The 27,745-nt window shown below is 37.5% G+C and overlaps 1 protein-coding gene across 17 annotated transcripts in view; it reads right to left on the bottom strand.

Annotated features, from left to right (window-relative positions):
- The window catches only part of Mbd5 (methyl-CpG binding domain protein 5), a 368,286-nt gene that overhangs the window by 197,669 nt on the left and 142,872 nt on the right, over positions 1-27,745 (bottom strand). For 12 of the 17 annotated variants that reach the window (XM_076569410.1, XM_076569418.1, XM_076569408.1 and 9 more), the window contains 2 exons: positions 17,552-17,642; positions 5,549-5,696 (listed from right to left, as the gene is read on the bottom strand). The gene's annotated coding sequence lies outside the window, so the exon portion shown is untranslated. Of the gene's footprint in view, positions 1-5,548; positions 5,697-7,266; positions 7,466-17,551; positions 17,643-20,500; positions 20,659-27,745 lie in introns of those variants that run through there. The other 5 variants (XM_076569426.1, XM_076569409.1, XM_076569425.1 and 2 more) reach the window with 2 other exon arrangements.

Below are 27,745 nucleotides of genomic sequence, written 5' to 3'. Positions count from 1 at the left end.
GATAAATATTATTTTTTATAAAAAATTAAGCTTTTCATTAAGACAAAAAGCTGCTCTCCCCAAACTGATGGGGAGGGGCATTGCCAAGGACAATACTCACTGCTCTCAATGAACATGGAGAAGTCGAGCTTGTGCCCTCACCCCGACATTCTAGTCTCTTTGGTGTGGGAAGGTACTCTGCAGACGACCAAAAAAGAAACATGGACACCAACCCAGCCACAAAACCTTTGACTTACAATCTGTCCTGCTTGAAAAATATGCTAGGGCAATGGTGGCACAGAATGTGTGGGAGCAGCCAACCAATGTCTGATTTGATCTGAGGACCACTCCAGAAGAAGGAAGCCACACTTGACTCTGCTTGGGGAGTCAAGAATCAAATACTAGATAGCCCAAAGAACTAGGGTAAAACCAAACACTGCTGGCCTAAACAAACAAACAAACAAACAAACAAACAAACAAACAAACAAACTGCCTCCTTATGATGTTCTGCTATACTTATAAACCAGTGCCTTATCCAGTCATAATCAGAGAAGCTTCCTCCAGCAGCAGATGGGAACACATGCAAAAAGACATTATGGAGAGAGAGAGAGAGAGAGAGAGAGAGAGAGAGAGAGAGAGAGAGAGAGAGAGAGAGAGAGAGAGAGAGAGAGAGAGAGAGAGAGAGACAGAGAGAGACAGAGAGAGAGAGAGAGAGACAGACAGAGAGAGACAGACAGAGAGAGACAGACAGAGAGAGAGTCAGTTAGTTTAAATTGGAGGTCTCTGTCAAATCCTTCCTTTAGAGCTCAGGAAATCCCACAGAAGAGGAGGCAGAAAGATTACAAGAGCCACAAGGGATGGAGGACACCAGGAGAACAAGGCCCTCTGAATCAACTGGACAAGGTGCATGTGAACCCACAGAGACTGAAGCAGTAAGCACAGGGCTTACATAGGTCCATATCAGGTCCTCTGCATATATTATAGCTATTAGCTTAGTATTTTTATGGGGTCATGACTGAGAATGAGTGGGTCTCTGACTCTTGTGCATGCTCTTGGGACTCTTCCCCTTTGCATTGTTATATCCAACTTCAGTATCACTGTTTTTGCTTCATCTTATACTTTATTTTGTCATGATTGGTTGCTATCTCTTAGAAGCCTGTTCTTTTCTAAAGGGAGACAGAAAGGGGGAGGGTGTGGAGAGGACGGAAGATGGGAGAAACTGGGAGAAGTAGGGAGAAGAAACAAAAACACATGACAAGTGGATTGCAAACCCTTTTTGTTAATAACACATATTTTCAAATTGCTTTTGGAAACTTTATATACTTTAGTAAAATACATGTTTTATGATTTCTGATTATACCAATATTACACTAGTGATATGCAGTCCACCAGCAAAACGGAATACTTTGCAGAGCTGAAAAATTAGTATAAAGTTAGCATATTTAATCACATTTTAATATTTTATAGGGTCACACTTGCATTCAATGACTGCCTGTAGTAATGGCATAACATTACCCATAAACCAGTCCTCCATGTAAATAGGTATATGGGCGATATAAAAAAAAGTTATTTTTTCATATAGTATTTTCTGATCATAGTTTTTCCTCCCCCATCTCTTCCTGGATCCTCCCCACTTTCCCACCCACACAACCCTATGCCTTTCTTCTCTTCAGAAATCAAACGGCAACAAACCAACAAACCAACCAAGCAACCAATGAATAACATGCAATCTTAGATCACGAACCTTTATATGCATATCCCCGAAACATCACAAGTAAACAAAAAGTGGTAGCTACTGCTCCATGATTTTAGAAAGGAGAGCTATAGACAAGGCAGTGGAGTATAAAGACATGGCTATTGGGATACTCACAAATAAAACAAAGCACACCTGCTCATAGAACATGCCTCCTCACAAAGGCTTTTCATAAGTTGCACACAACAGAAATCTCTAATTTCAAACTAAAATTTCTTCTTTAGCTTTATATCCAGCTAAAGACCTAATATAGAGTTGTAACTGAACGATGTTCCCTCTAAAGGTCCCCAGTATATCTATGACTGTGATCTTATCAGGCTATACTGTGGGTTTTGCAGATGAAGTCGGGTTTCTTCCTGTATTAGTTGTAGACCCTTGGCAACTGTGACCAAGTCTGTATAAGAAAGGAAGAAGTGGTTTGTAGAGATAAATCAGCACAGTGCCAGCTGCACAACATGAAACCTGAATTAGGATAACCAGAGTCCATGGAAAAGCTGGGTGTGGTTTCGTCGGTGCATGAAACTGGAGTTGGGGTCAGGGGCAGGTAAATTTCTGGTGCTCCTTGGCCAGCTAGCCTACCAAAATCACTGAGTTTCAGTTTCAGTGGGAGACTATGCTTCAAAATGTAAGTGGATATTGATCAAGGAAAAATTGAGCTCTGGTCTCCACATAAACTGTTCACATGAGCACTCATGTGCACACATCTACACACACACACACACATTGTAGTTTCCTAGTGAGATCTGAGCTTGCTTTACACAGCAGGGCTGCATTAGGGGATTGCTTGACCATGTGCAAGCAGATGTCTGGGATGGACTACACTTGGCTGTGCTGAGGGGAGGTCTTTTGCCTCACCCCTTGGCATTCCTTTAAAAAGCCCTTCAGTAGAGACAGAAGGGGCTGGTGGGTTTGGACCCAGGCCCTCCTGAGGCTATGCTGTGTTTTCTTTCTGTCTCTCTCTATATATATCTATTTACAAATTCTTCATTTCTCCCTGCTCAAGAGTACCTTGGGGGAATAAGAGGGAGCTGGTTTCCCTCAATACACACACACACACACACACACACACACACACACACACACACGTGTGTATGTATGTATATATATATATATATATATATATATATATATATATATATATATATATATGGTGTTTATATATGTGTACACACGCACACAATCTTTCTGATTACTGTATTTGGAGCCTCCAGCTTATAGAAGTGTGAGAGATGGTTTTTGTAATTATAAGTCACTAAGTTTGTGGTAGTTTCTTACAGTGACCTAGGAAACTCTAGATTTCTCTAATCATTCTGACCTATAATGGAACACTTTTTTTCTTTCAAATAATTGTGGTTAATATAAAGATAAAATTTAGGCGAGTCTATTTACATCCCCAAATTTCAAATAAAATTAGGGATGTACATAGTTTGTAAGAGACTCAGGAAAGCAACTATTGGCAAAATGTTTTCTCAATAGGGAGTTTTGGATAAACTGTATTTCCACATTCTAAAATTGAAGGTTCAAAATTCTTATTGAGATACTCCAATGTGAGAAAATTCATCAGTATAACAGATATATGATGTAAAAGATATTATTGTTTACAAGAGTTGAACTCTTGTAAAACTATCATAAAGGAAAACTATTTTTACCTCACAAAAGTAGAATAATATATCATCATCTATTGATGGAATTATATGTTAGGCAATTTTTAAGTAACTAAGTTACTATATAAGTAATCTTATCTTACTTAATCTATTTTATTCAATCCTCAAAATTGCACTATTATTAGTACTCATATTTTAAAGCTAAATAACCTGGGGTTCAAGGAGAATTAGTAATTCGCACAAGGTCACACAGACGGTGAATACTGCAGTTGAAGTTAATAGGTCAGTCTGAATCTGTTCCATGAAGCTAGTAATTCCTATCTGTATATTCTAAGTGCCCTTTAACTCCTAAAAGTTTTCAGTTCTATAAATTGCAACTAACCCTAAAGTCATGGGAGATAAATGAAATAAACTTCAAATTCCAATCTAAGTGTCTTCAGCTTATCAATGATACCATCATAAATAGAATGAAATTAATCAAATAAGGGGATGGGTTCTTCTTAATATCATGGGGAAAACAAGAGTTAAAGCTCCCTGACACAGATATGTTGTAGTGGCTGAAGAATAATTAAGACTGGACCAGTGGGGTAGCTCAGCTGCTCAAGACTTGCTGCAAAGACTTAGGACCTGAGTGGGAGGGAGCCGTGTGACCCCACGGTGGAAGCAGAGCACCAACTCCTGCAGGTTACCTGTCTTCTGACCTCCACGTGTGCACTGTGGCACACCTGCAGCCACCCCACACAAAGAAATGCAAAATGAAAATAAAAACAGTAATTGAAACAAGATGTGGCACATAGATGAGTTTTAAAAGAAAGTTTAAACAGAAAGTTGATGGGCTATTAATGGAGAAACATAATCTATAAAACTACTTTCTGTTATAAATCAGTCAAGTTCTAGTATATTTTAAAAATATTTAAGTGGTTGGCTATAGTAAACTAAAAAAAGATGTAAAATCCTGTGGGAAAAAATATTTAGAAATGGTGACTTAGCAAAGTATTTAAAGGTTAAATAAGGATACTCCTGCTCCCTTGAAAAATCGGCAGATGGGTGCGGGTGGCTCTGGACTCCTATCTTACGGCTCTTAAATAGGAGGCAGCTTCTTCAGCAGCTCCTAAGTTCAGGCATGCCTCTGCCAGAAGTGCAGTGAGCACATACCACCCTACTGCTGTCACCATGGGGCAGGGGCAACACAGCAGCGTGGGAGTCGGTGATCAGGATTTGATGCCCCAAAAGTTTTCCAATTAAACACAAGAATTGATTTTGATTCTCCTAAAAGAAAATACCCAACCTGTACCCTGGGATTTTTTTGAACATTTACAGTCTCCTTTAGTTACAGAAAGCATTTCTCTAGGTCCAGCTGCAGAGTAGGTCTGTGTTTACTTGAAGACCTTAGGCCTATGAGTTGAATTAAAACTAGAAAACTCAAAGGCTGACTACAGTTTTTATATGTGAAAGTCTCAACTTTCCTCACATTTTAAAGAGATTTTTTTTTGTTTCCCTTTATTTTCATCTACTTGAGTTTTCATTTTTTACGAATGTGAAAAAGGTAGAAGACTACTTATGTTTTTAAAAAGAATTGACAGTTTCTATCTAGGAAAATTGTCCCTTAATAACCATGTTTTTAATTTCTATTTTGAAGATGGCAGTCTGGTCTACAACCCTTACTCATCTGAAAATTAGAGCATTTGCCAGAAAATTACCTTGAAGCTCAGGGAACACTTCTGATACTGTAGACAGAAAAATAAAATGCTGGGTGGGATATAATGTAATGGATTTTTGACTGTCTTGAATACTTGTTAAAAATAAAAGAGAAAAATGCTGAAGTTATAACTTAATAAATAAATGATATATACAACTCTCAAATGAAAAGAAAATAATTAAATCTCAAAATATATTTACATTTTAATTATATATGTCCAAGATAGATACAAGAGACTGACTGTCAAATGTGGGTAGTTAATTTCTGTTCCTCAAATTGTCATTTTTGTATCCACGGATTTAATATCTCCTCAGCCTGTATAATACTGTAGGTGGGGGATAAGCACCTTAACATAATTTCTGATGTGCAATAGTGCTAAAGAAAAGAAGAAAGTGAGAAGACAAGAAATAGACATGTTAACAACAACTCCTTTTCACTAAAATCCCATAATTCTACTTGATTTTATAAAGTTAGGAAACAGAAAACTCATTTCACAAATATTTCATTGCTTGCCTCCAAAAAATTGTTGACATCCTCTGTGGCCATCTGCCAAGGTGGGCCTTTCTCTGTGCTTGATGGAATTAGAAGAGTTTCAGGGTTCTGTGGATTGAAGGAAGAAGATATTCTGTGCTCTTGATTTCTTGTATTTATTTTCTTGGTTCTGTTAAAAAGCAAACAAGGGTAAATTTACCAACTTTGACCAGTTATTCTATATATATATATATTAATATTCACATTCAAATTATATGTAATTTTTTTATGAGGTTAGCTTAGAATCATATAATCTGAGTTGTAAATATAAATTATGTGCTAATAATATGAGTAATAAGGAGCTGTAGAAATCAGGTAACATGACTTCCATGCTTCACATTAAGGGAAAGCAACTCTACCAGCCTCTACTGGATCCAAGTGCAGCTGAGCCCAACCTGGATCCAAGGTACTGTTGCTTTCACCCAAATACCTGAGGGGGAAAAATGCTTACTGAGGCAAGCCAGTGAATTTTTAGTGGTTTGTTCTACTGATGCTCCCTCTACTTGTACAGATAATGAAAATGAATGGTACGAGTATCTTGTATAAACTTCCACAAAGATCTTATTGGTAGAGCTGGGATATGAAACAGATCAGGTCTGATTTAAGAATCTATGTTTTAACAGATATGCTAGAGTCCCATTACACTACACTTATTAGATTATTTGATATTTAAATAACTATGACAATGGTATATATTTAAATTTATAGTCTATAAAACTGTCAAAAGACAAAGTTAACCTATAGTTTGGGGTAAAATATTTTTATCTTGAGAAATTAGTAAATAAGATATAATACATTTTTAGTCATTCACAATAATAGACATCTTTGAGATTGCTTCCTAACATCAAATGCTGGCCCTTAATACTGACATGTTAATTCACAAATCTACTCCTGGTCCTGGAGAGGAAATTAAGTCATATTCAAAATATTACAACAATAAAGTTAAATGCTTGTTGTGTGATCTCTAACTTATATCTAGCTTTCAATAGCTATACACAAGCAATTTAGACATGTGATCCAAGCTGTACCAGTAACGAACCACTTATTTATTTCTGAAAAAAAAAATACTAGAACATGACTGCTTTTTAACTAAGATAAATAGTTCTATAGATTATGTTTCTCCATTAATAGCCCATCAACTTTCTGTTTAAACTTTCTTTTAAAACTCATCTATGTGCCACATCTTGTTTCAATTACTGTTTTTATTTTCATTTTGCATTTCTTTGTGTGGGGTGGCTGCAGGTGTGCCACAGTGCACACGTGGAGGTCAGAAGACAGGCAACTTGCAGGAGTTGGTGCTCTGCTTCCACCGTGTGGTCCCAGGGCTCCCTCCCACTCAGGTCCTAAGTCTTTGCAGCAAGTCTTGAGCAGCTGAGCTACCCCACTGGTCCAGTCTTAATTATTCTTCAGCCACTACAACATATCTGTGTCAGGGAGCTTTAACTCTTGTTTTCCCCATGATATTAAGAAGAACCCATCCCCTTATTTGATTAATTTCATTCTATTTATGATGGTATCATTGATAAGCTGAAGACACTTAGATTGGAATTTGAAGTCTTATTTCATTTATCTCCCATGACTTTAGGGTTAGTTGCAATTTATAGAAGTAGTTAGAGTAAATTAAGAAAAGATGTAAATAATGGGTAAAGGAAAATTCTGAGAAAAAAATGGCAGAAACAATGACTCAGTAAAGTATTTACAGGTTAAACAAAGATGTTCCTGCTCCTCTGAACTGCTGGGTGGATGACTCCAGGAAGTTCACAAGGTTCAGGTGTATCAGTGCTGGAAGGCAGCCATGGAGAAACTCTTCCTAGCTTCACACAGTGACTGCATGGGGCACTGTTTAGAACTGGGAGGCAAGGACAATGCCATTGCTTTGGTGGTAAAAGTTCACTAAGAACTGAAGAATATTTTAAAATATGATACATAGACGATATGATGAGAAAATGTATTTAAAGAAAGTGAAAATATAGATTTGTACAACCAGACCAATCTAAGTATACACCATATATACTCTCACATCTTCTTTCTTTCTGGCATGGCCATTCCTTGCCTTTCCCATTTTACAGATACTCTGCATATTTTAAGTCTGAGAGCATTTTTCAACATTCTGTAGGGTAGCACACTATCCACTTCAGGACTATTGTTTGGGAATACAACCCACCCAAAACTCAGAGGAAAAGGCAAGCTGATCTTTGCTCCCCTGTAGAGATGACTGGTAATGAATTTTTCTTTAAAGTCAAATTTTATTTAACAATGCAATTCAAGCTCGTGGTGGTGAGCACAGAAGAAAAATGTTTCACTTCCTCTTCCCACAGAGAAACAACCACAAATGCATTCTTGTACAGCTCATTCTATACATCTTATTCACCTGTCTTCTAAACTCTTGGGGACAGATTACTTAGTGAGTCAGAGTTTCTCAAATCTGAGAAAGGAATTTTGATAGATTTGCTATACAGTAGCAAATACCAGCCAATGCCAGACAGCAATCCATAATTAACATTTCTATAGTCAACATTTAGTCTCTGACAGGAACATAATAAGTCTGCCTAAAATTCATTTTGATATCAAAGTGCTCTTAGTATATTTCCATCTTAGTGTTTAGCTATAAATGAGTTAACAGAAAAATAATTTTATATTTCAGATCTTTTGTGCCTTCAGAATGGTTATTATAGACATGTATTAACTCTATCCATGGAACCACAATATGTTATATATAGATACAATGAAAAATTATAATCTTAAACGTTATTTATTCAGATGCTTCACTATGAATGGAATATAACCTTATCTTCAGTCCTAATGTTCAACAACTCAATGACTGAAAACTGTAGAGAACAGGACTTTTGGGGGCTGGAGAGATGGCTCAGTAATTAAGAGCACTGACTGCTCTTCTAGAGGACTTGCATTCAATTCCTAGCATCTACATGGCAGCTCACAGCTATCTGTAACTCCAGTTCCAGGGGACCCGACACCCGTGGCAGAACACCAATGCATATTAGGGAGAAAAAAAAAAAGGAACAGGACTTTTAATTCCTCACTAAACATAGGTAGTGATTTATCACCCATAAGTGTCTGTTTTTTTCTGGGTTTGCATATACTCCCTGTAAGCAGCTTCTATAGAGAATTCAGGTAATGAGTCAAACAAAGATATATAGGGACATGTGGAACTACTCATTTAACATCTTAAACTACTGCCTCTTACATCATGCCTGGCACTGCATTCAGATGTACCCCCATCAGGTACATACTCTGCATTAAAATAATTAAAAGTTATTCATATCACATAATACACTATTTGAGTAGTTTTCTTCACATTTCTCAATTTTCATTTCCCACATTTTCTTTTCAAAAATTTTACATACTTTATCATAAAATAAGTATAAATATATGTAACATGTAAAGAAATGCATACATTTTAAATAAAATTTTCCCATCTAGGCTGACAATACTCTCTCCCTTGTAAGAGTCAAAGACCATGTAGCAGAAAACCTTGATACCAGGTATGTGTGATAAGCCCTCTTTTGAGCTATTTATTGGTCAGGGCTGCCCAAGAGACTCTCAAACAATACAAGCTCTTGCCCTTTGTTGCCTCCCAGAGGTGAAAGATAAGTCTCTATTGATGAAGACAACATAATTCAGATGCAGGGCACAGATGCCCCTGAGCTGGACTGATCTGAAAGACTCCCTTGAGGCCTAACTTTCATGGTACCAGAAGGCACAACAGAAACTTCCAAAGGAAGAAAGCAATGAACAGTCCTACATGGCTATGGCACTTATGAACTACATCAGCGCAAGGCCCAGCAACCCGGAGAGTGCAGGAACAGTAGGCACACTTCGGTGGTTTCCAAAAGGTCTCTAATTGGACTTAAATTCCATTCAACAAGAGAAAAACCATGCCTGATACTGGAAACTGAGCCAACTACCCAGAGCTAGTACAGTCATGAATCTTGGAGGAGAATTACAACCACCACTTTACTAAACCAGAATAACCCCTTACTACATTCTAAATACTTGTCACTATACTAACAGGTGTTGTTCTCACCCCACATCAGGGAAACTTTTCTTTGTAACAGACAGAGACCACTACAGAAAAGCACAACCAATCAAAATCCAGAGCTGTGGAACCTGTTTCAGTGCAAATATCTAGAATACAACTCTGACAGCTAAGTCTTAGGGAACATTGCAGAAGAGGAGGAAGAAAAACTGTAAGAAATAGTTTTTCCAGAGGAGAGCATTGAAAAAACAAACACTTATAAGTAATATTATATAGATCAAACAGATTGTATTTATACATTTAGCAACACACACACAAACACACACAACAATAATTAATGAAAAAAGAAAGGTATGAATTTGAAATAGAGCAAGGAAGGGCATATGGGAAGGTTGAAAGGAGGAAAGGGAAGGGGGAAAATGAAGAAATTGTAGTCTCAAAAAACAAAAGAACATAAAATTCTTGCAAATGAATAAAAAGATCACACACAAACAGTAACCAGACTCCAAATCTATGCAACATGAACTTCTATACAACAACTCAATTAACTTGGAGTAAGAACAGACATTTGTAATGGGAGCTATGGAGCTTTATAGTGTATTTTCCACTTTCAGTATATGTACTTTATGCACTTACCCACCCAAACCAAAACATCTATCACAGAATTAGAACAGCAATTAGCTTTATATCATTTTATAATGTGTTCATTTCTGCATTCCTTCCTTCTTCAATCCTTATATTTATCCTTTCTCCTTCTCTTTTCATGTTATATTGTGCCCACATATACGTTTGTTTCATATAAACACTAATAAGTGTATAGATACCTCTCTAAAAAGTATTATTCAAATGCATGTGAAGTCAGGGGTTAAATATGGATGTTGTTTATCAGAAGTCACACCTTCTTTTGTTAATTCTTTTATTTTGTGACATTATAATATATTCTGGCTAGTTTTATGTCAACCTGACACAAGCTAAAGTCATCACAGAGGAGTGAGCCTCAATTGAGGAAAAACACTGAAAAGATAGAGCTGTAGAGAGCCTGTAATGCATTCTCTTAATTAGTGATTGATGGGGGAAGGCCCAGATTATTGTGGGTGAGGCCACCCCCAGGCTCATGGTCCTGGATTCTGTAAGAAAGCAGGCTAAGCAAGCCATAAAGAGCAACCTAGTAAGCAGCACTCCTCCATAGCCTCTGCATCAGCTCCTGTTTCCTTGGTTCCTGGCTTACTTCAAGTTTCTGTCCTGACTTCCTCCAGTGATGAGCTGTGACGTAGAAGAGTAAGCCAAATAAACCTGATGCTCCAAAGTTGCTTTGGTCATAGTGTTTCATCACGGCAACAGAAACATACTCTAAGACATACCTTTTCCTCCTTCCAACCTTCCCATATACCCCTCCTTTGCTCTCTTTCAAATTCATGGCCTCCTTTTTCACTAGTTGTTGTTATATACATTTATATTCCTAAGTACAACCTGCTCAGATTGTGTAATGTTACTCACATGTATGTTTTCAGGGCTGACAATCTGGTATTAATAACCAGTTGGTGTGCTCTTCCCTGGGGAAGAATTATTTCTCCCACTCTCAGCATTCCTTAGTTGCCTGCAGCTCTTTGTGTATGGTTGAAGCCTTCGGGGTTTCCTCTCCACTTTGGCATGTCTATTGTTGTTCTTATCCAGCACATGTTTAGTGAGTCTTGTTAGTGGGACTTTACAGTACCTTCTGACATTGTTAGGAAACAATCTCACAGCAAACTTCCTGATCCTTGGGCTCTTAAAATATTTCTGCTCCCTCTTCCGCAATTCTAAAATGTCCATCAAGTTTTAGAAGCAGGAGTGCTTTGTAGATATATCCACCGGGACTAGGCTCCACAACCCTGCAATTTGATTGGTTATGGTCTGTAATAGTCTCTGTTGCAAATAGAAATTTCTTTGAGGTGGTGAGGGCTACACTTATATGTGCATATGAAGACAAGTATTTAGCATGTAGTTAGGGATTATGCTGGTTTAGGAAAGTGGTAGTTAGAGATGGTCCTCTAAGATCAGTGACTTTACCATACCAGGCTAGGTTCCTGTTGTTGAGTGGGCAGTCCAGTTAGAGAGCTTCTGATTACTGACTAGGTGAGCATGCTATCACTGCACCCGAAGAGTTATCAAGTTAGCTGGTCACTGTGAGTCATAGGTGTCAGAGCTGGTTGGGTAGTACTGCTGGGTATTCCATTCCTTTGAGGCATGCATGATGCCTCCTAGTTCCAAGGTCTCCCTGGAACCAGGAGCTCCTGGATTAGCGTGAGTTCACTGTCCAGTAAGCATTTGGGATCCTCCTGTCCTTGTCTCCCCAGTGCTGAGGTCATTAGCATATGCCACTATCCCCACTTTTTCTGTGGTGCCACAAGCTGAATTCAGATACTCTCACGCTTGCATAGCAATCACTTTACTGATAGATCTCCCAACACTCCGCTTTTTAAAATTATGTAACTATTTGCTTTTTATTGTTTTGACTTCCCTAATAAGATATTAAGGTCCATTAGGGATTTAGTATTTACTAAAATTCATAAAACAATCCCTGGTTAAATTGATGGCATACAAATATACTTTAAAATAAATGAATAAGTAACTGAGTAATACTCTTAAGGTTGAATTTAAAAAGATTTTTAAAGTACTTCCATAGGTAAAAAGAAAAGCACATAAAGGTAAATTAATTATACCAGAAGGCCTTCATATGTTACTGTTTTTAAACTGTACCCTGATGCTACTCTGTGTATTTTGTAGAAATTTTAGGATATATTGGTACATGTATAATTTTCCCTAGTGAAATGATATCATAGTTCTGTTTGAAAACAACTTTACTTTGATTTGTATTTGCTTTAAAGCTATTTACTTGACAAAAATATGATTTTCACATTTATAAACCCTTTGAGAAAGTATATGTATCATGCTGCACAAAAACTGCTTCAGTACTGTTTGACTTCTAGTGAGGGTAGAAAATAGACATGGAGATTATATAACTATTAGAAAATTAAGTGTTATGAGGGGGTGCGAAGTTAAGAGGAACCATTTAAAATGGAACATCAAGAGGTGGCTGTGGCAGCGCAAACCTTTAGTTTTCAGCTACTGTGAGGCTGAAGCTGAAGAAGGAGAAGCACAGGAGTTTGAGCATCCTGGGGAAAAAGTAAGATCCTAGCTCAAAAACAAAATAAAAAAAATGACGTAGAATGGTCAGAACAGAACTGATCAAACAGAAAACATCAGAGAAAATAATATCAAGAGATGAGGGAAATAGAAATATAGACAAAATATAATTCATGCTCAGATTCTTTTTTTTTTAGAAAGAATATTCAAACTCAGACTATTCAAATTCATATTGATGAATTTTAGTATCAAAAGAGAATCTTAGAGCCTCATAAGGTGATCATTTTGGAAGATTAACATCCATTTAGATGGCATGATTTTAGTTTGTTTCACAATTAAATCAGTTTCCTCTTATACCACACATTGTAGTTTATGGAGAAAAGGCACTCACAGGAAATATGTATACAATGAACAATTTCATGGAATCTGTATTGACAAGAGCCCTTTTTCCATTTAACACATTAGTTCATCTATTGTATTATTTTGAGAGGTGTAAAATAAGAGTGAATTGTGTTAATACTAGATCAACCATATGCATTTGTAAGGGTCATATTCCTGGCTCAACTTGGCACGGACACAGGTTTCTCAGTTACCAATTTAAATGTAATCTAGGTATAGATGTGGCATGGGTTTAGTTTTTCTTTCACTCTTAATTTTTCTTGTTGTGTTATTTCTTAATTGGGGGATCACTTTAAATAGATTTCATCAAATGTCTATTCTCCTTCCTATAAATCATGATTCAGATAATGGTCATCTAAGAACAGTTTGAGAAAGGGTAGGGCAGCTCCTTTCTTCTGTGAATGTTTTTATAGATGGCGCTAACTTCTATAATCAACTGACTATAACTGAAAGAGATAATCTTATACATTCTGGATGAACATATCTATAAACAAAAGCCGAGGCTGGGAAGAAGGCTCCGCTGGTAAAGACTTGCTGCGAAGCCTGACTGACTTTGCTCCCAAGGCCAGTTACAGTGGATGGAAGGAATCCACTCCTGCAGGCTGTCTGCTATTCTCTACATTCACACACAGATGCCATACACATACATATATGGACAAGTGGGCATATGTTCACACACATACACACACTCCACTCGAGCAATTTCGAATAACAAAAAGCTAAAGCTGATTTCTTTAAGCAGAGGTTCTGTTTCAAGATGGGAACATCAGTTACTGAACAAGAATTTGCAACCTGTCAGATGATGGTTTGATCCAATTTTTAAAAATAGAGGTTTATGTCTATCTATATGTATGTATATATACACACATAAATGCCTGAAAACAATGCATACACATACACACCTAAGTCAAATAAACATATCCATATATTGATTTTACACATGAGTGTGGCCAAAAGGCTTAAGAGCAAACAAGAGTTAACTCTGTTTGGAAAATGCTGGCAGTCCTTATCTCACACTAGTTTTCCTGAAAAGGCACCATGCTTTGGAACTCCTGAGCTTAATACAGGTCATACCTTGGCACTGTCTTAAAATAATAATCATAGAAGGATATTTTAATCCAAGTAATTGCAAGGTGATTTTTGCTATTAAACAGAAAAAATTATCACACAAAAATTTATAAAATTTTATGGTATGTAATAAAAAGCTAGAAAAGAAAGTGCCTGAGAAAACTAAAACTAAGTTCTCATATGAAACATGAATGAAGAACTGTGGTGGTATTGTGTTCCCCGAAATATTGTGCATCCTAATAAAGTTACCTGGGGTCAGAGAACAGGACAGCCACAATATTAAACATAGAGGATAGGCAGTGGTAGCACACGCCTTTAATCCTAGCATTCCAGAGGCAAAAATCCATCTGTACAAGGATACAGTCAAGCATGGTGACTCACGCCTTTAATCCCAGAAAGCAAGCCTTTAATTCCAGGGAGTGATAGTAGAAAAGAAAGCTATATAAGGCGTGAAGACCAGAAACTAGAAGTTTTTGGCTGGTTAAGCATTCAGGCTTTCGAGCAACAGTTAGCTGAGATTCATTTTGGATAAGGACTTAGAGGCTTCCAGTTGAGGAAACAGGATCAGCTGAGGAACTGGCAAGGTGAGGTAGCTGTGGCTTGTTCTGCTTCTCTGACTTTATAAGCATTCACCCCAATAATTGGCCTCAGGTTTGATTTTATTAATAAGAACTTTTAAGATTCATGCTACAAAGAACTTACTACAAAAACACATAAAACTGTATGTTTATTTATAAGAGAAAACCTACTTACTCAGAGCACTTGAAATATGCCATAAATTATCATTATTAGTTAAGCCAAATGCTTTATATGAGTTATTTCATTTACTCTTTGTAATAACCCCAGAAACACAATCCGGTATTCCATTTTACAGAAAGTTGTAGAGCTGAGAAACAGAGACACCAAGAAGCAAAGCAGGCAGAGGTTCATGTTAAGTCCACGAGAACTGCAGTAGGTACAGTGGTAAAGACAGGTGGCAAAATACAACACACACAAGCAACGTAGGAAATCTTTACATAATTTTTAAAATGCAGAAGCATTAGAGTAGGAGGCAGCCTTTCAAAGCAGTGGGAAAGTGAAACAGGAGATGAACTAATGGAATTCTCCTTTTGAGTCTTCCCACATCTGCAAGGCTCTGACTTCTCTACAAGTGTCTTCAGAGTGAAGCGAATGCTTGGAACACAGATGAGCCCTAACTAAGCTTAAGTAAGAATTTTTCTGCTCTTTTCAATCAGAGAATTGAACTGGTGAGTTATAACTGCTAATTTAACTAGTTAGATGGGAACCTGTAGTGAGCCATAGTCTTGATGTATATTTTGTTGATATGCTAAATCAACTGAGCTCAGGTGTCCTGAGGTCTTTCAACCTTTCATCTGAACTCCTTCAGAGTGACAGAGGTTGGGTGCCAACTCCTCTTGACCCCAGGATAATCAGTAGGTATCTCAGTGTCCTTAATGGAACCACCATCAAATTTGCATCGTATTTTAAAAGGAACAGAAGAAACAATCCTAAAGTTCATATGGAAGCACGAAAGAGCGCAAGCAGTTAAAGCAATCCTAGACAAAAAGTGCAAAACTTGATTTCAAATTACACTACCAGTTAAGAAAAAGAGCACAGTACTGACACGAAACATACACATAGACCAGTGGACTAGAATAAAGGACTCAGAGATAAACTTACAAAGTTAGAGCAACCTAAATTTTGACAAAGGTGTCAAAAGCCTTCATTCAAGAAAAAGCTCCTCCGTTGGTGCTGGGAAAATTTTATCTTCACAAGGAGGAAGAAGAAACTAGACTTCTAACTTCTGATACAAAAATGATTACAGACAAACCAAAGGTCTCATCTAATAGGCAAAACCTCTCAGAGCGTTAAAGGGAAAAAGCTCAAAATCCAACTGCAGGAATAAGGAAATGTGGTTGAATGAAGCTCAAATGCTTCCACACAGAAAGGAAAAACAAAACAAAACTGGCAGAGCGAACAGCAATGTACACAGCAGGACACAGACCAAACATGAAGGACGTAAAGTTTATGATTACCAATCCTCATATGGTGGCCCTCATAGTCTCATATATTTGAATACTTGATACCCAGTTGGTGAAACTTAGGAAGGATGAGTTGTAGCCTTATAGGAGGAGGTGAAAAATAATGAACTCACTTCTTTGGCAGAGGAGATTTCAAAACTCTGTCTCTACTGTGTGGCTATTAGTAATCTCTCAAATGCTGGTCTACAATAAAAAAGAACAAGTGGGGCAAAAAGAAATACAACAGTACAGTCTGAGGGGGGAAAAGACACAAAAGAAAATTGAATGTTGGAACCGTGTGCTGAAAGATATGAGGACATTAAGGAGAGGGCTGATCTGAAATGTAACTGAGAGAAGGGTGCCCTCAGCACAAGACTCCACCCAGCCGAGCTTCCAGCTTGTGGAAGGCAAAGGCCTAGCGTGTGGCCCTGGTGCAGGAGGTGTCCCTGGAGGTGGGCTCCTGCCATTCCCAGTGCTCTGCCTCCTGCTAGCAGTTTTCAGAGGCAAGTTCTCAGCTGTTCTTACTGCAATACCTTTGCTCTGTCATCACAGTCTTAACCCTATGAAACCATAAAAGCCCAATTAAATGCCTCTTTTTAAAAGTTGTCTTGATCCTGGTGTTTTATCACAGCAATAGAAAAATAAGACACACTATAATTCAGAAAAAAATCATGTAGTCATGCTAAAAAGTCAATGACACTATATATGTCATGGAAATTAATTAGAAATAAACAATATTACTCATTTTTTTTCAAAAAAAAACATCATTACTGACAACACACACACACACACACACATACACACACACACACACACCCTAGTTAAATCACTAACTGGCTAACTACACTGGTTTTAAGCACTTGTACGCGCTCAAGGAATCTGGAAAAGAGAGTAATATGGGAAGAGGGAGGTAGCAACAAAATCTTGTGCCTCAAAAGCTTCACAAACTGTTTTACCTCGTTCAAATAGAAAGATAGACTTTCTTCAAAGACTAAACTTTATGGTGCAATCGAAAAATAATTTCTGTAAGTCTGTATTTTTGGTTTTGTTTAAAAATCATGAAGGTCTGAATTTACAGCTCTCATTTCACCTCATAAGACTTCTTGATGAAGAGCAGTGCCCCATTTTTAAGTCGTATATTCCCAATATCCCAATATGGCAAGTAAAATTTAATATGCCTCTTCTGGCTTGTACACCTCATATCCCATTTGAAAAAATTTTAAATACAGCTGGGATGTGAGGTCACATAAACATGCAAGTAGTTATACACAGAGAAATATGGATGAAAAAATAAGCTGGAGAAAAAAAAGACAATTTGGCAGGTAAATTTTAACTGAGTAACCATACTATTTATGAGGTACGATTTATACTTACCTGGAGTGTCTAATTTCTTAGATACTGTCTAAACCACATAGCCTTCAATATCTATCTTACAGAGGCAGAAGTCGACATCTCCAATGCTCTCCTAAAAGAAAAACACAAACAAGTATACAGATGAATTTCATTTCTTTAAATAGAAAAATCTTCAAATTATGACACTTCTTATTAGAGAAAACCAATTTATTTAATAATCTAAGGTAAGGAGAATATTCTAAGGTAAGGGTCACATTATGGAACATATTTTAAGCAAATAAACAAACCCAAAAATTACACTTTTCTTTAGAAAAGTCAGACAGTTCTGTCAAACAGATTTCAGGTTTCTCTCTCTCCCCTTGTACACATTTATTTACAATTTATGTTGGTAGGAGTAGGATGTGGAGGGTGAGGCATCCATGTCCTATGAGGTCAGAGGACAGCTTGCAAGAGCTTTGCTACCACACCGTGGACTCTAGGGATGGAACTCAAGGGGTTAGGCTTGGTGCAAGAGCTTCTACCTGCTGAGCCACACCCTGGGCCCTTAACAGGGATTCTGATGCACGTCATAGGGAGAGCAATTTCTATGCATATTTTTTTTTTGTGATTGTAATTTAATTTTAACATTTCTTCCTTCCCTTTCCTCCCTCCAAACTCTCCTATATACCTCTCCCAGCTTGCCTTCAAATTCATGGCCTCTTTTTTCATTGTTATTGCGTGCACATATGCATGTATGTATATATATACACACATATTCCTAAATATAACCTGTTGATCTCACATAATATTACTGGTATGTAACTTTTCACAGCTGTTTGGCACTGGACAGAAAACTGGGACTGCTTCTCCCTCTTCCAGCTTTACTCAGTTCTATGAAAATTTTAATAAATACAATTTAAAATTAATAAATGTCTTAAAGCATATAGGTTCCAGTGTCCTCTATGTTTTTTCATATTTTAGAAATTTGTTCCTTGTTGATAATTCCTATAAAACACAATCTGGATTATATCTGAATAGTCGTAAGAGCAAGAGAAGAAAAAAAAAATGCTAAATTCAAAACTTCTGGCTTGTGAAAAAAACTATTCTATTCTTATCACTTAAACACTCAGATCAGTATTTTACACCATCTTAAGAAAGCTTGGCAGAAAAATTGCTTTAAAAAAGAAAATGACTCTAATTGCCAAATGAATTTATGCAGAGAATATGTCCTTTAACTGCAAAACTTTATTCTTATCATCCAACAGTGCAATTTTGGAGAGAATTTCAATGTTACAGGGTCATTCCTTTAACATGTTTTAGAAACAACAAAGTCTTAAGCTACACACAAATCATTTTGAATACAATACCACTGTTGCTGTTAGTCATTACTGTAGATCCTTGTTTGTTTGTATTTGTACATTAAATTTCTTGAGACACTTTAAAAAATATTAAGACATGGCTGTTTGTTAGATATTCAGATTTAATTTTTTATGATACTAACAGTTTATCTTAAAAACCATAGTCTGATTGCAAATGCTGTGTTCTATGCCTAAAAATCCATTAAATATGGATTATACTTGAAATATAAATTTGTAGGTTTGGCATATCTCTTGTGATAAAGTACGCTTTCTTAAAATATTCCGGCACATCTAATTATAAAAATACAGGAATTTGTAGAAAAAGACTCCATGCTTTCTAGCTTCACACAGCTATATCAGTGTATCTATCCAACTTTCAAGATTCTCCTCATTTGTGGCCAGTTAGTACCTTTAAAAACATTTTAGTTTACATTTTCAGTGACTTAATCAAGCCATTATCATAGCAAGAAATTATAAAATAAAATAAAGCCCCGGTCTTTCATTATAATACTAATTAAACATTTGAAGATTTCAAAATTATTTACAGTTTAGGCCTGCTTTATAAAGGCCCTCAGTGTTTTAAACAAGACTCTTAATCCATGGATGATATATGTTCACAACTGTTTTATGCAAGAGAATAATTTTAGCTTGAGCATATGCAAACCACTATTTAATACCAATTAAGACCATCAGAATGTTTACTCCAAATTCTTCCAGGAGACCTTGAACTACTCAATTTTCCTGTGGCAAAGAGTGGAAGAGTTCCCTAGTAGGTATGCCTATGACCCTCTGAAAAATTCAAATGTGACTGACTGGAAATCTTGCCCACTGATGGGCCGGGCGGTGGTGGCGCACGCCTTTAATCCCAGCACTCGGGAGGCAGAGCCAGGCGGATCTCTGTGAGTTCGAGGCCAGCCTGGGCTACCAAGTGAGCTCCAGGAAAGGCGCAATGCTACACAGAGAAACCCTGTCTCGAAAAACCAAAAAAAAAAAAAAAAAAACTTAACAACAAAGTAACAGGCATCAATAAATACTCCTTTTTAATAATTCTCAATATCAATTACCTCAATTTCTCAATAAAAACATACAAAAAGATGGATTGGCAAATAGGATCCACCTTATACATCCAAGAAACAAACCTCACCATCAAAGATAGGTATCAGTTTAGGGTAAACGGATCCAAGAAGCAAGCAGGTGTAGCCTTTTTCATAACTGACAAAAAGACTTCTAACCATGACTAATCAGAGATAGGTAAGGACAATAAAAACTAGTCATCAAAGGAAAAATCCACAAGGAGTATTTCACAATTCTAAACATTTATGTACCAAATATAAGGGTACCCAAGTTTAAAAACAAACAAACAATACTACAAGCTAAAGCCACATACTGGACCCCACCACCACCACCAGTGACAGATGGTGACTTTAATATCCCACTCTCACCAGTAGACAGATCATAAAGACAGAAACTAAACAGAATAAAATGGATGAGATCTACATGAGCAAACTGGGGGTGAGGGGGGTAATGGAGGCCAAGGGATGGGGGATGAGAGCTTAGGCGAGCGGGAGGTTCGAGTTGGAATGGGAACAGAGTGGGAGAACAAGGAAAGAGATACCATGATAAATGAACACACCATGGGAATAGGCAGAAGCAGAGTGCTAGGGAGGTTCCCAGGAATCCACAAGGATAACTCCACCATAGACTACTGGCAATAGTCGAGAGGGTGCCTGAGCTGACCTACTCTGGTGATCAGATGGCTGAATACCCTAACTGTCATCATAGAACCCTCATCCAGTAACTGATGGAAGCAGATGCAGAGATCCATGGCCAGGTCCTAGACCAAGCTCCAGGAGTCCGTCCAATCGATGAGAGAGAGGAGGGATTCTATGAGCAAGGGATATTGAGACCATGACTGGAAAAAATACAGAGACAACTAGCCAAACTAGTGGAAACACATGAACTGTAGACCAATAGCTGAGGAGCCCCCATGGTACTGGACTAGGCCCTCTGGATAAGCAAGACAGTTGTTTAGCTTGAACTATAACAGGGGGCCCCCAGGCAGTGGAATTGGGACCTGTCCCTAGTGCATGAGTCGGCTTTTTGGAGCCCAGTGCCTATGGTGAGACACTTTGTGCAGCCTTGGTGCAGGGAGGAGGGGCTTCGACCTGCCTCAACTGAATCTACCAGGCTGGGCTGACTCTCCATGGGAGACCTTGCCTTGGAGGAGGTGGAAATGGGGGGGGGGATGGGGATGGGATGAGGGAAGACAGGGGGATCTGGTTGGTATGTAAAATGAATTGAAAAATCTCTTAATTAAAAAAATTTAAAAAAAACTACATAAAACAAATGGATTTAACAGACATTTATAAACTTTCCACCTAAACACTGAAGAATATTCCTTCTTCTCATCAGCTCATGGAACTTTCTCCAAAACTGACTAAATACTAGGATACAAACCAAGTCCCGACAGATAAAGGAAAACAATAAAACTCAGCATCTTGTCTGACCTTCATGGATTAGAGCAGGACATAAACGACAATAGAAATAGCAGAAATGATACAAACTCATGGAAACTGAACAATTGACCACACATGAAAAATGGGTCAAGATAGAAATCCAGAAGGAAATTACAAACTTTCTGGAACAGAACAAGAATGAAAACACAGTATGTGCAAACACAAGGGAAGCAACAAAGGCACGTCTAAGAACCAAGTTCATAGCACCAAGTCCCTGCATCAAACTCCTGGAGAGATCTTATATTAGCTATTTAACTACACACCCAAAAGCTCCAGGATTAAGGGAGGAAACAATGCTAGAAGAGTACATGGGAAGAAATGATCAAACTCAGAATCAAATCAATAAAATGGAAACAAACAATAATGCAAAGACTCTGTGAGATGAATGGTGTCTGAGAAATCAACAGCACTGACAAATCTTTAGCCAAGATTTTTTAAAGGAGAGCAAAGATCAAAATTAAAAAACAAAAATAGAGATGAAAAGGGAGACATCACAACAGACATGGGGAATTCAGAGAATCCTAGTCATACTTTAAAAATCAATATTCTACCAAAATGGAAAACCTAAAGGAAATGGATGAGTTTCTTGATATATACAACCTGCTGATGTTAAACCAAGATGAAATAAGCAATTTATATAGAGCCACAACACCTAGTGAATTAGAAGTAGGAATTAAAAATCTCCCAACCAAAAGATGCCAAGGGCCAGACGGATTCAGTGCACAATTTTACCAATCCATCAAAGAAGAATTAATGCCAATACTCCTTAAACTATTCCACAAAATAGAAACTGAAGGAATATTTCCAAAATCTATTTATGAAGCCGCTAATACCCTGATACCAATACTACACAAAGAACCTCCCCCAAAGAAAATTACAGACCATTTTTCTTTATGAATATAGATGCAAAATATTCTCAATAAAATTATTTTCAAACCAAATAAAAAACACATAAAAAAGATCACCCACCATGATTAAGTATGCTTCATCAAAGAGATACAGAAATAGTTCAATATATGAAAATCAGTCAATGTAATCCACATACAAACAGATAATGCCACACGATCATCTCATTAGATACAGGAATGGCCTTTGACAAAATGTAAAGATACATTTTTTTTTTCAAAATGCTCCATGACAAAAGGCCTAGAGAAACTGAGTATTCAAAAGACGTAGTGTAACATATTAAAGGCAATTTGCAACAATTACACAGCCAACATCAACCTAAAAGGATAAAAACACAAAGCCTTTCCAGTAAAGTCAGGAAGAAGCATATCCACTCTTGCATACCTAGTCAGGTAGTATGTGATGTTTCAGCTATAGCAATAAGACAAGGAGATCCAGGTGATACAAATAGAGAAGGAAGAAGCCAAAGTATCTCTGTTTGCAGATGATACAATTTCATACATAAAAGACCCTAAAAAACTCCATGAGTAAACATGTACAGCTGATAAACAATTTCAGGAAAGTAGCAGCATAAAAAATTAATACACAAAATCAGTCACCTTCCTACAAATGATAGACAGACTGAAAAAAGAAAATTAGGAAAATAGTAACTTTCATAACAACCTCAAAAAAGAAAAAAGAAAAGAAACAAAAAAAAAAAAAGAAAGATCCTTGAGATAATTGTTACCAAGCAAGTGCAAGACTTGTATAATAAAACCTTAGGAAGACATTGAAGCAAGAACATGAAGAGATCACCAGAGGATGGAAATCTCTCCCATGTTCAGGATCAGTAGGATTAATACTGTGAAAATGGCCATTCTACAAAAAGCAATCAATACATTAAATGTAATCACCATCACAACACACACACACACACACACACACACACACACACACACACACACACGCCCGCCCTCATGTGCCCACAGACAACAAACAAACAAAAAATCAGGAAAGCTAAGCCAATCCTGAGTCATAAAAGAAAAGCTGGAGGTATCACCAATCCAGATTTCAAGTAGTTGTAATAAAAAACAGCATGGCATGGCCATGAAAACAGACATGTTTTTTGATGGAATTTATATCACGTATACCTGATATTTGACAAAGCCAAAAATACACACTAAAGACAGCATCTTCAACAAAGGCTCTGGCCAAACTGGATGGTGTAATATAGAAGAATGAAAACAGATTTGTATCTACTATCCTGCATGAAAATCAGTGCCAAGCAATAACTTCAATATATGAACAGATACCTGAATCTGACAAAGGAGAAAGGGGAATAGGCCTGAACATGATGTCACAGGAAAGGACTTTCTGAACAGGACTTTGATAGTACAAACACTAAGACTATTACTTAATGACACCTCATGAAGCTGAAACACTTCTGCATGGCTAGGAATACCATCATTTATGCAAAGCGCCACTCAACAGATTAGGGAGAGAACTTTACCAATTATATATCTGGTAGAGGGTTACTATTTAGAATATATAAAGAAGTAAAAAACAAAATAAAACCAACCCCCTGAACACCTGAACAACAACAACAACAACAAAACCCAATTAAAAAATGGAGTACAGAAGTAAGCAGAATTCTCAAAGGATGAAACACAAATGGCTGAGAAACACATAAAGAAGAGAGCTTAGGGGAGAAGGAGGTACCAGCTGGATCAGGAGCAGAGTGGGAGAACAGAGAGGGAGATACCATGATGAATGAAGACCCTAGGGGAATAGGAAGAAGCAGAGCACTAGAGAGGGCCCCCAGAAATCCACAAAGATACCTCCACTGTAGACTACTGGCAATGGCCTAAGAGAGTGCCTGAGCTGACCTGCTCTGGTGATCAGATGGCCGAACACCATGACTGTCATGATAAAACTCTCATCCAGTGTCTGATGGAAGTGAAAGCAGAGATCCACGGCCAAGCCCGAGGTGGACCTCTGGGAGTACAATTAGTTCGAGAGAGGAGGGACTGTATGAGCGAGAGATATTGAGACCATGATTGGAAAAAGCACAGGGACAAATAGCCAAACTAGTGGAAATGCATGAACTGTGAATCAATGGCTGAGGAGCCCCCATGGAACTGGACCAGGCCCTCTGGATAAGTGAGAAAGTTGATGAGCTTGAACTGTTTGGGAGGCCCACAGGCAGTGGAGCCAGGATCTGTCCTTGGTGCATGGGCTGGCTTTTTGGAGCCTGGTGCCTATGCTGGGACACTTTGCTCAGCCTTGGTGTAGGGAGGAGGGGACTGGACCTGCCTTGGCTGAGTCTACCAGGCTGGGCTGACTCTCCAGGGGAGACCTTACCTTGAAGGACGTAGGAATGGGGGGTGGGTGGGAGGAGGGAGGACGGGGGAATCTGTGGCTGATATGTGAAATTAAGTTAATTATAAAATAAAAATATTAAAAAAAGAAGTGTTGAACATCCTTAGCCTTTGGGGAAATGCAAATCAAAACTACTGTTCAATTTCATCTTAGAACAGTCAGAATGTCCAAGATCAATAAAATGAATGACTGCTCATGTTGACACATAGTAGGCATAACATTTACCTTCTTTTTAACTTAACAGAAACACAGTAAGGACTACACAGAAAAAATAGGGAAAAATTCTGCTTCTTTCTTTACAAATGATTTATATATCAGACACTTATTTTTGCAGTCTGGTAATTAAGATAATTATCTCCACAAAAATTATTACATAAAAGGTGACATACCACAATAATTTTATAAATAGAAATTCTATTTATGTGTTATCAACATGAAGAAAATAAATACTGAGAATTTGTATTCACCAGGTATTACCCATTCTGAATGTTGTGCATTTTATTTATTCATTATTCAAAACAGCCTTATGGAATATATTCTGAATTATTTCTGTTTATAAAATTAAGATATCAAGGAAAAGAGTTGAAAAAAATTATCAAAAGTTCCCAGGTATTAAGTAGTAGGTCTAGGATATGAGTTAGGAAATTATTCTCCAAGACTTATGATCTTAATTATTGCAATTAGATTGGCTTTGGACATACTTGAATCATAAAACAAACATTTTAAACAATAAAAAATTAGAAAAAAGTACACCAGTTGGTCAAGTTGTAGTACAAATTAAACTGGTCAAACTGAACAAAAGACATTATCTTACTTAGGCTGGTAGCTTGAGGAAAAAATACACACAGAGACAGATAAGACTTGAAGACATATATATGAACTATCTGCCAAGGGTATTTTACAATTTAATATACAAAATGTTTTCAGAATTTCATACACATACTATATTTACATCATTTCTGTCCCTCCTTTTCTTCCCCAACTCTGCCTATGACTCTCTTCAAATTCATGATTTTTTGTTTATTGTTACATTGTGTGTGTGTGTGTGTGTGTATATGTGTATATATATATATATATATATATATATATATATATATATATATATATATATATATAAATTCACTTTATGAGTATGACTGTTTTACCTGCATGTATGTATGTTTACTATGAGTGTGTCTTGTGCCATGGAGGTCAGAAGAGGTTGTCAGATCCCCTGGATCTGCAGGAGTTGCAGACAGTAGTGAGCCTTCAGGTGGGTGCTGGAAATTGTTGCTTTCTGTAAGAGCAACAAGTGCTCTTAACTGATGAGCCATTTCTCTAGCTCCACATGTGTATATATAAATATGCAACCCACCAAGTGCATTTAGTATCATTCATATGTAACTGTGCTATAGAGGGAGAGCTAGAGGTTTCACAGGAATTCCTGAGATCCAAATGTGTATCGAGCTTGCTTCATTTCAGTGTATCCAATACTGTGTCAATCACCTCCACTAATTACCAACTTTAACAAATGGGAGACTTGGAAAAATTCTGAAACTTTAAATACTGTGACAGAGAGGGTGAAACAGTTCAGCAGTGCAGAGTCAATGGCAGCACTGAATCACCAAAGGCAAGGTGAACACAGCTATTGAAATGGTCAGAAAAATGACAATAGTGTTCTGGCCCCAAATGGGCAGTATAGGGAAGGTGATTTCACTGTGGCCTGACTTATTAGACCTTTGGTACTGGCTAATCAGTCATGTTGTTTCCAAGAATGAAATAGATAAGGAACTTGTTACATTTTTGTTTGATCTGTATAAGTAGAAAAATTTTCAAACAAATGAAAGGTTTCATTGGATAGTAGCAACAAGGAATCTTGACCCAGGAGCCAATTTCAAGACTTTAGCCAGTTTGCAGATCCAGAACTCCATGAATGAAGGTATGGCCAGGTCCCCTTAAGGATGGATCTTGCTAAAATACCTGAGTTTTACTGTCTTTCTCCCATCATTCCTCAGAGGGACTTAAGATCCCTTACAAGAGTAAATGTATACAGCAGAAAAGAATCAGACATTCTGGGGTCTGGACTGACAGTGATTTCAAGAGACCCAAAGATTCATTGCGGTCCTCTAGTTAAAGTAGGGGCTTAAAGAAGTCAGATATTTAGCAGGTTTTGGTTTAACTAGGTTCAGTGGGTCCCTGTACTCATTATGTGGTTATTTCTTCAGTTCCAGAATGTATTATTGGGATAGATATACTGAAAAGGTGGCAGAATCACCTGTGGAACGATTATGAGCTATTATGGTTAGAAAGATCAGATGGAAGCCATTTGAGTTGCGTTTACCAGGAAAATCAGTGAACCGAAACCAATACTGCATCCCTGTGGGAACTGCAGAAATTAATTTCACAATCAAGGACTTGAAAGATGCAGAGGCAGTGCCATCCATGACATATACATTTAACTCTCTTATCTGGTCTGGATCATGCAGAATGAGAGTTGACTATCAAAAACTTAATCAAGTGATGATTCTGATTGCAGCTGTTGCACCAGATGTAACATCCTTAGTTGAGCAGATTAACGTATCTCATGGTACATAGCATGCAGCTATTGATCTAGGAAATGTCTTTTTTTTGGTATCTGTCCATTATGAACACTAGGAACAATTTAGTTTCAGTTGACAAGGCCATTAGTATACCTTTAAAGTTTGACCTAAGGAGTATATTAACTCTCCATCCCCATGTCATAACAGTTCAAAACTATCCTGATCTCTGTCTCTTTCACAAAGTATCAGTACTTCGGTATATTGATGACATTATGCAGACTGGACCAAGTGAGCAGGAGGCAGCAGCCATTTTAGATTTGTTAACAATGCATATGCACACCAGCAGATGGGAAATAAACACATCCAAATTTCAAGGGCCTTCTACTTCAGTGAAATTTCTAGGGTCCAGTGGTGGTGGGGCATGCAGTTATATCCCTTCTAGGGTGAAGGATAAGTCATTGCCCTGGACCCTACCACCATTAGGGATGAAGAACAAAGATGTCTAGTGGTCCTCTTTGGATTCTGGAAACAGCACATTGCTCACTTGGGTGTCCTGCCATATATCAAGTGATTTGGAAA

Source organism: Peromyscus maniculatus, chromosome 4, assembly GCF_049852395.1.
Source record: "Peromyscus maniculatus bairdii isolate BWxNUB_F1_BW_parent chromosome 4, HU_Pman_BW_mat_3.1, whole genome shotgun sequence".
Classification (NCBI taxonomy): Eukaryota; Metazoa; Chordata; class Mammalia; order Rodentia; family Cricetidae; genus Peromyscus; species Peromyscus maniculatus.
The sequence above is the reverse complement of the archived record's forward strand: the minus strand, read 5'-3'. Positions and strand labels throughout refer to the sequence as shown.